The sequence below is a fragment of the Lathyrus oleraceus genome, chromosome 3 (assembly GCF_024323335.1).
Source record: "Lathyrus oleraceus cultivar Zhongwan6 chromosome 3, CAAS_Psat_ZW6_1.0, whole genome shotgun sequence".
Classification (NCBI taxonomy): domain Eukaryota; kingdom Viridiplantae; phylum Streptophyta; class Magnoliopsida; order Fabales; family Fabaceae; genus Lathyrus; species Lathyrus oleraceus.
Window position 1 is genome coordinate 517,892,720 of NC_066581.1, and position 11,901 is coordinate 517,904,620.

An 11,901-nucleotide genomic window follows, 5' to 3' on the forward strand; every position below is an offset into this window, starting at 1 on the left:
TTCCATCCAGGGTTGTAACTGTTTGAAAATGGGTTACCTTGGGCGTAATTCACTTGGTCGGTGTTCAGGTCATTCAAAAGGTTACACTCCGCCGATTCGTGTCCTTTAGATCCACAGAGTTCTCACTCTGTGTGGACTATCGCCGTGGTGTTAGTGTTTGTAGACATATGTTCGATCTTAAGGGCTAAAGCGTCCATTTTCGCCTGCATCATGTCCATAGAGCTTATCCCATGTATTCCACCTCAGGTCTCCTTTTTCTCTATTGATGCTCGTTCAGTTCCCCATTGGTAATGGTTTTGGGCCATATCCTCAATTAGGTCACAAGCTTCAGGGTAAGGTTTGTTCATCAGCGCGCCACCAGCGTCAGCGTCGATGCTTATCTTGGTGTTATAATGGAGTCCATTGTAGAAGGTATGAACGATCAGCCATTGTTCTAGGCCATGGTGTGGACAGACTCTTAATAGCTCTTTATATCCCTCCCAAGCTTTAAAAAGCGATTCTCATTGGTTTTGAGTAAATCTAGTTATTTGGTTTCGAAGAACAATAGTCTTACTAAGGGGAAAATATCTAGCAAGGAATACTCTCCTAAGGTCTTCCGAGGTAGTTATTGAATCAGCTGGAAGTGAATCTAACCATGAACATGCTCTATCCCTGAGGGAGAAAGTAAATAATCTCAAATGGATCGCATCCGGTGAAGTGACGTTAGATTTAAAAGTGTCGGCCAGTTGGATAAAAACTTTTAAATGTTGATTTGGGTTCTCAGTAGCAAGACCCGCGAATTGGTTATGTTGCACTAATTGCAACAAAGACGGTTTTAGTTCGAAATTGTTAGCAAGAATAAGGGGGTTTACTATACTCAAACTAGGTTCCTCGTCAGAGGGTTGGGTGAATTCCTTAAGAGGTCTCCGGTCGCGATTCTCAGCCATAACTTTCTTAATTCGAATGAATAAGAGGCGTGTACGAGTATAACATTCGGGTTCTGCTAAAGGATCTACTAAATTTTCTGTACTATGGGCTCTTCGCATTTACCGGCTAATAATGCCTTAGTCTAGACGGTGTAACAGCACGGTACGAAATTTGACAAAGTTGGTCCCCGGCAACGGCGCCAAAAACTTGATAGTGTGAATTCGCAAGTGCGCGAATCGCGTCAAAGTAATATAAAAGAATATCGATCCCACAGAGACTAAATCGTCAATCTATCGATTACTATCGTTACGATGTTTATCTAAGGTGGTATAAAAGAGATATTGGGGTTGCAAAATAACGGTAAATAATAAATGCAGTGCAGATAATGACAGGTTTGAATGTATATCACGTCAGTTAAGTGATGTTTCGATTGTCTAAATAGAACTACTTATGAGGCAATATTTTCTACTCTTGAAAAGAATCCATTTAAGAGGAATTCTCGCTTTCGCGTATTCAGAACCGAGTTTACCCTTAAATTAAGGCCTTTTATTGTCACTTATAAAAGGTGCGCACAATGCTAAAGTAGTAAACTTATTTTTAAGAAATAAGACTCGTAAACTTAGTTGAAAAGTGATTTTGATTTGGAAAGTTTACCCAAGGAGTTTCCTGATTTCGAATCTATCAACGCGTCCGAAAACAGTTTCAAAAATAGTTTTTCCTTAAAGTGATAAAAATTCCTAGTTAACTAAGCCAGGGTGCTTTCGCACTCCTTGAATAGTTAAAACTAACCAAGTTTGTTTCAGAAAACTCAAGTTAAAAATCAAAATAGCCTTTAAAGTATTTCTACAGATTCAATATGTGAAACATCTCTTTAACCGCGATCCTTACATTCTAACCTTTAAAAGATTTAGCCAGACATGGTAACACAAACAAACACAATGATATTGATCATGATGAAAAGTTGTTTTAGAATGTGAGGCGTAAAGAACGAGTAAAGCGCGTAAAAGTAAAGTGTAGATAGAAAGTAAATAAAATAAAGCGTAGACAGAAAGTAAATAAAGTAAAGCGTAGACAGAAAGTAAATAAAGTAAAGCAAGACGGAAAATAAATAAAGCAAAGCGAGACGAAAAGTAAATAAAATAAAGCGAGACAAGTAAATAAATAAATAAAAGCGATAAATAAGAACCTGCTCCAAACGGAGGGCTTTAAATCTGGTACAAGGAAAATAAACCTCAGACTTCTGAAGATAAAGATGACAACAACTCGAAGTGACCCAACTCAATCTCACTAAGGTGCGATAACCCCCCGATGTGACGGATTACCACTTTACAAATGAAGAATATAGTCTTAGTGTTGTAAACTAAGTTAGATGATTTGAAAATGAAATAGAACGAACTATTTATAGAGGATTTCAGCAACTTGCAAAGACCATGGTGCCCTCCAACTTCTCCTTAGTGGGAACGTGATTTGCAAAGGTGGCGCCTGCCATCCCTTCATGGCGCTCGCCATGTGTGGAAATGGGAAAGATCATGGGAACGTGGCGGTTACCTCCTGGTTGAGGGCTGATGAGTCATGGCTTCTTCTATAGCGGTCGCCATGTGCAACGCTATGTGTACAATATTCGCCGAAAAACCCTAATTTTAGGTCTTTTTGCTTCGTTTCTTCTAAAAGGCCCCCGAAAGAGGAAAATATCTGAAAACAACATAAAAGAGAGCATAATACAAACAAAATGATAATAAAGTCCTAATAAACATGTGAAATCCGAGTCAAAAACACGGTGTGAATCAGTGTGATCAGGCCTTGAAGAGGCCATGAATCTCAGAATCAAGTATTTGGATGTCTTCGGCGATTCAACTTTGGTTGTTAATCAAATCAAAGGTGAATGGGAGACAAATCAACCCGGTTTAATACCATATAGACATTATGCGAGGAGGATTTCAACTTTCTTTATAAAGGTTGAGTTTCATCATATCCTTCGAGATGAGAACCGGATGGCAGATGCTCTTGCAACGTTGGCATCAATGATTGTAGTAAAGTATTGGAATGAAGTTCCCAATTTGTCTGTAATGCGTCTTGATAGGCCAACTCATGTGTTTATTGTTGAAGATATCAAAGACGAGAAGTCGTGGTATTACGACATCAAATGTTTCCTCCTAAGTTAGAATTACCCTCCTAGGGCATCTTTGAAAGATAAGAAGACTTGGAGAAGATTAGCCGGTAATTTCTACTTGAATGATGATATATTGTACAAGAGAAACTTCGACATGGTTTTGCTCAAATGCGTGGATAGACACGAAGCAAACTTGTTGATGACAGAAGTGCATGAAGGTTCCTTTGGTACTCATTCCAATGGACATGCAATGGCGAAGAAGATGTTGCGAGCAGGTTACTATTGGTTGACAATGGAATCTGATTGTTGCAAATTTGTGAAGAAGTGCCACAAGTGTCATATTTATGATGATAAGATTCATGTTCCTCTGACACTATTGAATGTTATTTCTTCCCCATGGCCCTTATCCATGTGGGAAATTGATATGATTGGGATGATTGAGCCCAAAGCTTCGAATGGACATCGTTTCATTTTGGTGGCAATTGACTACTTCACAAAATGGGTTGAAGCGGCATCGTATGCAAATGTAACCAAGCAAGTTGATGTAAGGTTTATCAAGAATCAGATCATATGCCGTTATGGTGTGCCAAGTAAGATCATTACTGATAATGGATCGAACTTGAATAACAATATGGTGGAAGCTCTTTATAAAGACTTAAAGATTGCACATCATTCTTCTCCCTACAGACCCAAGATGAATGGGGATGTTGAAGCTGCAAACAAAAACATTAAGAAGATTATTCAGAAGATGGTTGTCACGTACAAGGATTGGCATAAGATGCTCCCGTTGGCCTGGCATGGGTATCGTACATCCGTCCGCACTTCAATAGGGGCAACCCCTTTCTCTCTTGTGTATGGTATGGAAGCAGTGCTCCCCGTAGAGGTTGAGATTCCTTCTTTGCGCGTGCTCATGGAAGCCAAGTTGACTGAGGCTGAATGGTGTCAGACCAGGTTTGATCAGCTGCATTTGAATAAAGAGAAGAGATTGACTGCCATGTGTCATGGTCAGTTATATCAGCAGAGATGAAGAAAGCTTTTGATAAGAAGTTCAAACCTCGTGTGTTCAGAGAAGGTGACCTTGTGCTCAAGAAGATCTTGTCGTTCAAACCAGATTCTAGGGGAAAATGGACTCCTAATTATGAAGGACCGAATGTTGTCAAGAGAGCCTTTTCAGGCGGTGCTTTGATTCTTACAACTATGGATGGTGAAGAGTTCACTCGTCCTGTGAATGCAGATGCAGTCAAGAAATACTTCGTCTAAAAAGAAAAGAACAGCTCGCTAAGTTGAAAACCCGAAAGGGCGACTTAGGCAAAAAAGAGCGTCTCGGTGGATTGAAAACTCGAAAGGGCGATCCAGGAAGAATTTAGAGACATAAAAAACAAAAAAAAAATCCCGATAAGTTGAGTACCCTACCCTGGGGCAACTTATGCAAATATTAGGGATTATGGCAAGTAACTGCAGTCTGCTGATCTTCAGTTTTGGAGAACTTTGAGCACAAGGGTTGACATCAATTCATCATCCCAGCAGAGGTCGAGAGCACAGTGGATATCAAAGGATTGGTAGAAGGATTAAGGATCATTTGTATTCAATGTAGCCCTTTTCCATGAAAATCACCACTTTTCAACTTTGTAACAATCTATGGAGTCTTGTCATTTACAGACTACCATCCCATTAAATAAAGTTGAGCTTTTGTCCAATTGTTTCTACTCTTATTTACTTCAGCTAATAATTTAAATTTTATTATGATCATTTTGAAAATTTAAAATTTTTAAATCAAAATCTTTTTCTTAAAACATATAAAAACAAGAAATTTTCAAAGCAAATTAAAAAGGAAGTATCAACAACACTTCAAAGAGCAGCAAGTCCTTAAGTGCTAAGGACCAGAGGTTCCCCCAAGCAGTTGACACTTCGGGTATCCCTAGTCATTTGTGTTGATCTGGTTTCCCTGTGAAGTGTTTGTCCCCTAGCGGAGTTCCGATTCTTTTTCCCAGCTAAGTTGGTTGATTCAGTACCTAGCGGCGTATTATTTCCCAGCAGTGTTTTTGTATTTCCCCAACAGGGTTGATCTTCAGTAGAGTAAGATCTTTTCCCCAGTAGATCGCATTGGTTTCCCTACCAGTCGCCATCCGACTCGCTCCCAATCAGAGTTCCCTCCTGGTTTCTGAGCAGCTATTTGTGTTTATCTTCTACATGGTTGTCTCCCATTTGATATGGCGTAGACCTGAAATTCCTTGCAGACTCGATAATTTCTCCCCTCCTCAGCAGATCTCCTCCCTCGGCTAGATTTGGGCCTGTGGTTTGTTGATTTCTCTTTTCTCCAACGGTTGTCTCCCTCTTTTATGGATTGACCATGGATTGTACCGATGATTCAAATTCTTTGCGACACCTTTGTATCCTTTGTGATCATTTTGTCTGCATAATCATCTTATATACACATACACATATACATTCATATAATTTCGTAATTGCATATTTGCATATTTGATTAACTTGTTGATTTGAGATTCTCATTCTTTGTATGGTGGTACTTTATCCCCATACAAATTTCGGTGTCTGTCCTCCCTCAATTGTAGAGCGTCAGCCCCTTTAGGAAGAAAGACTTTAACCTTTTCTCCTCTTCCCCACTGAGTTTGTTTCCTCGTGGACGATTATTATTTCAGTTTCCTTTCCAGTTGTTTATCTGGATGGAATCACTCCCCTTGAGTTATATCCTCATTGGGTTGAGTCTTGATTGACTGTTTCTGTCTAGCTTTTACCTAGATAGATGCTCCGATCCTCCTAAGAGTTTATTGCCCAGTAACTGGTAATATTCTTCTTAGTTTGCATTTTGTTACTTCTTGCCCAATACCCGACAAAAGTACCCTTTGTTTTTCCCGACAAAAGTACCCTTTGTTTTTCTCCTCAGTAGATTCCCCAGTGGATCTATTCCTCAGAAAGTTTATCCTTGATATATTCACCCTAACCGGTGACAGATATCTTTCTCTCCCCTGCCTGAGTTTATCTTTGATATGTTCATCCTAACCGATGACGGATATTCTCACCTTTGGTATTCTACCCAGTAAAAAGGTAGTTGTAATCCTTATTCTTGTTTCCCAAAGAGTTAATCCTTGATATGTTCATCTTAACCGATGACGGGTTTCCTTCTCTTTGTGGTCTTCTACCCAGTAATCGGTAGTTGTAAATCCTGCTTTTTCTCCCCTCGCAGAGTTAATCCTTGATATATTCATCCTAACCGGTGACACATTTTCTCTTTGATGGTCTTCTATCCAGCATTCGATAGATGTAATTCCTATTTGTTATTCAGTTGGTATATCCTTGAAATGTTCATCTTAACCGATGACGGGTATCCTCCTTGACATTTCCCAGGCAAGTTTATCCTTGATATGTTCATCTTAACCAATGACGAATTTTCTTCCCTGTTGATTTTATCCTTGATATGTTCATTCTAACCGATGACGGATACTCTCATCTTTGGTATTCTACCCAGTAATCGGTAGCTGTAAATCCTATTTTCTGCAGTTTTCCCCAGCAAGGCTATTCTTACCCAGTAACCAGTATTGAATAGTCCCTCCTATGGGTTCTCAGCGAGTCATCCTTGATATGTTCATCCTAACCGATGACGGATGTTCTCTCTGCCAGATCTTTATTATCTCCTCACCCAATAACATGTAGTAGATAATAGATTTCTACTCCTCCTGTGTTGAAGTTTATTTCTTCCCTAGTCGAGTTCTCTTTTCCTGCATGATTCAAGTACTTCAGTTTTATCCTGACTTACTCGTATCCCCTGCAGATGTTGTTGTTTCCCTGGCTGAGTCTTTCCATGTTTGTATGGAATTCCTTGAATCCCCCAGTAGTTTAAAGTCGTAGCCTGGCCTACACATAACTCCTTTATCCCCCAGAGTCTTTGTCTCCCCAGTGAGTTTTCCTTACGGAATATATTATACTTCTGTGGACTTTCGGTCTCTCTGACTTCTTTTCCTTTGTGGGAATATTTCCCCACAGAGTATTAACTTTTGCATTCATACCATTTGCATCATGAGGTCTGTTAGGGACTAAAATTTGTTTCTATATGTTGTTATTTAAGCCCATTCTACTGAGGCAACATGAAGATTTTAACCTTCGCCTCCTTAGTTAGAATGTCCTTAAATAGGGGCAGTTGTAAGACCCCAATTTTGACCCTAAGATCCCTCATGCAATTTCATCATAAGCATTAGCATTGGGATCATACCTTGACATCCTCCTTACCCCTCTTTCATTGGGTTTGTTTTGGGAGAGATCACCAAGCACCATATGATTGTATCTTACTTGTACATTATTATTTTATTAACCAAAATACAAAAATATGTCTTTGCATTTGCCTAACTCTTTTGTAGGTAAGGCATGATCCCATTGATTTATCAAGTTCATATCTAGGGTTTAAGACCCTTATGGCAAAGAGCAAAACCATGAATTGATCCAAGAATGGTTATGAACATCATATATGAGTTCCATTGATTCCTACATGTTATATTGATCAAGTTTTCTTCAAGAGTGTGAAGGTGATTTGCCTTGGAAACCCTAGTTTGACTGGGTATCTTGAGTAACTTCTCCAACAAGCTATCTCACCAATTGATCAAATTTCTCAAGGGAAACTTCAAAAAATTAATCATGTTATGCATATATGATCTACCATGAGCCTAAAAAGTCAAAATAATTGAAAGTTAGCAAGCTGGTTGATGGTGGTTGGCCAGCTGAATTCATCTAATCAAAATTGGGTCTCCCTAGACCCTATCTCCTACAATTTTCACCATATGAAAATGATTCCAAGATAAATGTTACTCTAAATGACACTCCAAAAAACTTTAATGTTGAGACCTAGAGCTATGTTTTCTTGGAAAATCATTTTCTATGTTGAAACATTATAGGTCATTTTGTCTAAACCGTAATTTGAAAGTCAAATTCCCAAGGCCATAACTTGCTCAATTTTTATGAGATGAAAGATTTCCAAGTTGCACAATCAAATTCAAGATGTCTACTTTAACTTTTATGTTTGGAGTGAGAGCTAATTCAACTTTTTTGAGCATGTGATATGAGGTTACATTATAGGTCACTTTTGACCTATACCATTGAACAAGTGATTTTTCCAAACTTTAAAAACACATAACTGTATCATTTAAAATCCAAATAACATAAAATTTGTGACCATTTTGAAGGTATTTGAACAATGTACAACTTTGATGAAGACACGTTTCTCATTTGAAGCTCACATAAAAAGTTAAGCAAGGTGGAATATTGAGATATATGGCTTGACACTTCGAAAAAATTTCAACATGTTGAAATTTCCAAACTTCCACCTCAAAATTATTCATATTCCAATCTCCAATTTAAAAAATGTTGAACACGAAAGTTGTTCCTCTTGATCTAACCTTTCCAAAAAGTCCAAATTCATCCATTTTGGACAAGAATTGCTAGGACTGCGCATGGCATGAACATTGCATCATCATTTGGCAAAGATCAAACTTCAAACTTCAATACACATTTGCCTTGCATTCGAAGTTGATTTCAGACTTACTCGCACTCAATTGTGGATCAAATGGCATGATCTCATGGGCCTGTACACGCCCATGCACACATGCATCACTCATTGCCAATTTTGGAAACTCATTTCGAAGGTGCAAATATCACATGATCCAACTATAAATAGAACTCCATATGCTCAGAACTGGAGACCCCTTGGCGCCAACTTTGATCCCAAACACTAAACCCTTCCATTTGAGAGGATAATCCTGAGAATTTCCTTTGGAAATTGAGTTGAATTCTCACTGTTTTGAGATTCAAAACTCCAGGGATCCAAGACCTTTTGTGGATTCTAATCTACTTCTGCAAGCATACTGAGCAAGATCAAGCACAAGCCAAAGCAAGAACAAGTGAATCCAGACCTGCATTGAAGGTATTTTTCAGAAAATTTCATCTCTTCGTTTCTCTCTCAATTCCACTCAATTCTCTTGGATCTTTGGTTATCTGAAGTCCTACCAATGTAGGAAAGAAGATTGAGTTGCTTAGAGGTCAAATCGAAGCAACTCAGTTGACACACCTCAAAATTCAACTCCTCATATCTTTTTATATATTTGGAGTTAGTTGAAATTGAGGTCAGATTCGTGCTCTACGCCATTTTTTCTTTCAGATCATGTCCTCCTTTTTTATTTTGATGATGGTTGAAGGTGGACCAGTCCGTTGAGGTCCACCGGAGAAGAAGACCGGAGCTACAGCTCCGGACGTGTGTTGGCACGTCTCCAACCATAGGATCCATTTAAAATGATCTAATCTCACGTGTTGGTTCTAATTACCATTCCTGTGGCGCATTGACTCAAGTCCACGATGGGAAGCGTGCTGAGGACCACTTGATCTGCCACCTCAATTAATGAGGGAGATCAAGTGGTCCATATTTTTTTGATTTTTTGATTTTAATTTTTATTCCTTTGATTTTCATTAATTCATATTAATTTTAATATTGATCCAAAAAATATGAGAGTTTCACCAAAAAATTTCAAAAAATTTCCTCTTTTATATTCTGAATTAAAATTATTTTTTGGATCATTATTAATATTTTTCATGATTTAATTGATTTTGCATTTGTTTTTAATTGTTTAAAAATATTTTTAAGTCTTTAAAAATTCTGAATTTTTTTCTCCAAGGTCCTTTGACCTTGTTTGACCTATGGTAAATCTCATGGCAATTTATTTGGTGTTTTGATGAGGTTTTAGGAATTTGACAAACCATATTTAATTTAAATGCCTTATTTTAGTATTTTTAATTTGAATAAATGCCAAATAATTTTGTTGACCAATTGTGATGACTTGTTTGTGTTTGACTCTTGTTGTTGGGCCTTGGTCAAGGTTGATTTGACTTTGTCAAGTTAATATCATTGGATTTAGGGATTTGACGGAATGTACATTCCATCTCCCAAAATGAATGAATGATATTAATTTTGTAACAGTCCTCCTTTGATCAATTTGAGTTTTGATCCATTCCCCTCTCTCTTCATCTCATTCCCCTTCTTTATGCATTCATCTCATTTGGCCTATGATATTTCAAAGTCCTAAAGCTAGTTGATTAAAAAATTAAAATGAGTATGGATGAGATTAGGCCACACATTTTGCATATTCTTTTTGTGCGTGGTATGTTTCATGAGCATAGTCCATTATACTATGTCTCTAACATGCATTAACACCAAAATTTTATTGCCCGACCTCAAATAGTTGTGACTTCTACATAAGTCTAATTACGATTGCTTAAGATAGCGCTAAATTTGTGACATAAAAGGCATAGCATTCACTACGCCAAAAACTGGAATAGACAGCGCACCTTAGAGGGCGCTTTCTTAAAGAAGCGCACTCTAAAGTGAAGAGAAAAATAAGGAGGAATAGACAGCGCACTTTAGAGGGCGCTTTTGAAACAAAGCGCCCTCTAAAGTGAAGCAAAAAAATAATGAGGAAATGGAGGGACACCAATAGAGGGCGCGTTTATGAAAGCGCCCTCTAAGGGTACCCTTAGAGGGCGCTTTTAAAAAAGCGCTCTCTAAGTCCATGTACAACAGCGCACTTTAGAGAGCGCTTGTGTAACAAAGCGCCCTCTAAAGTGAAGCGAAAAAATAATGAGGAAATGGAGGGACAACAATAGAGGGCGCGTTTATGAAAGCGCCCTCTAAGGATACCCTTAGAGGGCGCTTTTAAAAAAGCGCTCTCTAAGTCCATGTACAACAGCGCACTTTAGAGAGCGCTTGTGTAACAAAGCGCCCTCTAAAGTGAAGCGAAAAAATAATGAGGAAATGGAGGGACAACAATAGAGGGCGCGTTTATGCAAGCGCCCTCTAAGGATACCCTTAGAGGGCGCTTCTAAGGAAGCGCTCTCTAAGTCCATGTACAACAACGCACTTTAGAGGGCGCTTTATTACAAAAGCGCTGTCTAAAGTGAAGCGAATAAATAAGGAGCAATAGACAGCGCACCTTAGAGGGCGCTTTTTTTCCACAAGCGCCCTCTAAGGTCCCGTTTAGTAAACATTAAAATTATAACATACTGCGCGTTTTGTTATTTCACTCTCTGTTATTTTCGTTCTTTTTCACGTTAGGGTTCTAAGGCGTTCTCCTTCCACCTCTGTTAGATCTACGACGTTTCCTCCTTCTGGCACCAAAGGTACGTTTGTTTCGTTTTAGCTTTGCCCTATTTCTTGCTTTGTTTTAGCTTTGCCCCATTTCAGTTTTTTGTTATTGTTGTCTATGCGTTGTCTATGCTACGTTTGTTTCAACCTGTAAAGTTTCAATATTCATAGTCATTTTAAATTTGATAGCGCATGCGTTAAATTTCAAGCCCTACGTTTGTTTGGGTTTATTAGGCAATTTCAAGCCCTATGAATATCTGATTTTGTGTCAACACCAATATCATTAGAAACCTAGGTCCGAATGTGTTTGAACTCTTCTGAAATTGTTTTTTGTTTATTCTAATTAGTAATGGATAATACATGGATGTCTTCCAATCGATTGTCGAGAGAGTACGAGAATGGGGTATTAGAATTCGTTAAGTTTGCCGTTGCGAACGCCGAAGACCCCAGTAGAATGATATGTCCTTGCTTGGGTTGTTGTTATGGGAAACGGGTTGACGCAGTTCAGTTGACATCGCATCTAATGAGGCATGGAATTGATCGAAGTTATACATGTTGGAATTTGCATGGTGAGAAAAGTAACGAAAATGTTGAACCGGGGGATAGTACGACCTATGCCTCAAACTATAGTGGCGCAGATACATACGATTGTGATCGAGTTGAAGAGATTGCAGAAGCACTTGAAGGAGATCTTAAGGATTGTCCCGAAATGTTTGAGAGGTTGGTAAGTGATGCAGAGAAACCTTTG

The 11,901-nt window shown here is 38.6% G+C and overlaps 1 non-coding gene across 1 annotated transcript; it reads left to right on the plus strand.

Moving 5' to 3' along the window:
- The first annotated feature begins 435 nt into the window (after positions 1-435).
- Positions 436-542, plus strand: LOC127133922 (small nucleolar RNA R71). The gene has a single exon (XR_007807718.1). It is a non-coding gene; the product is annotated as a small nucleolar RNA R71 (small nucleolar RNA).
- The last annotated feature ends 11,359 nt before the right edge of the window (positions 543-11,901 follow it).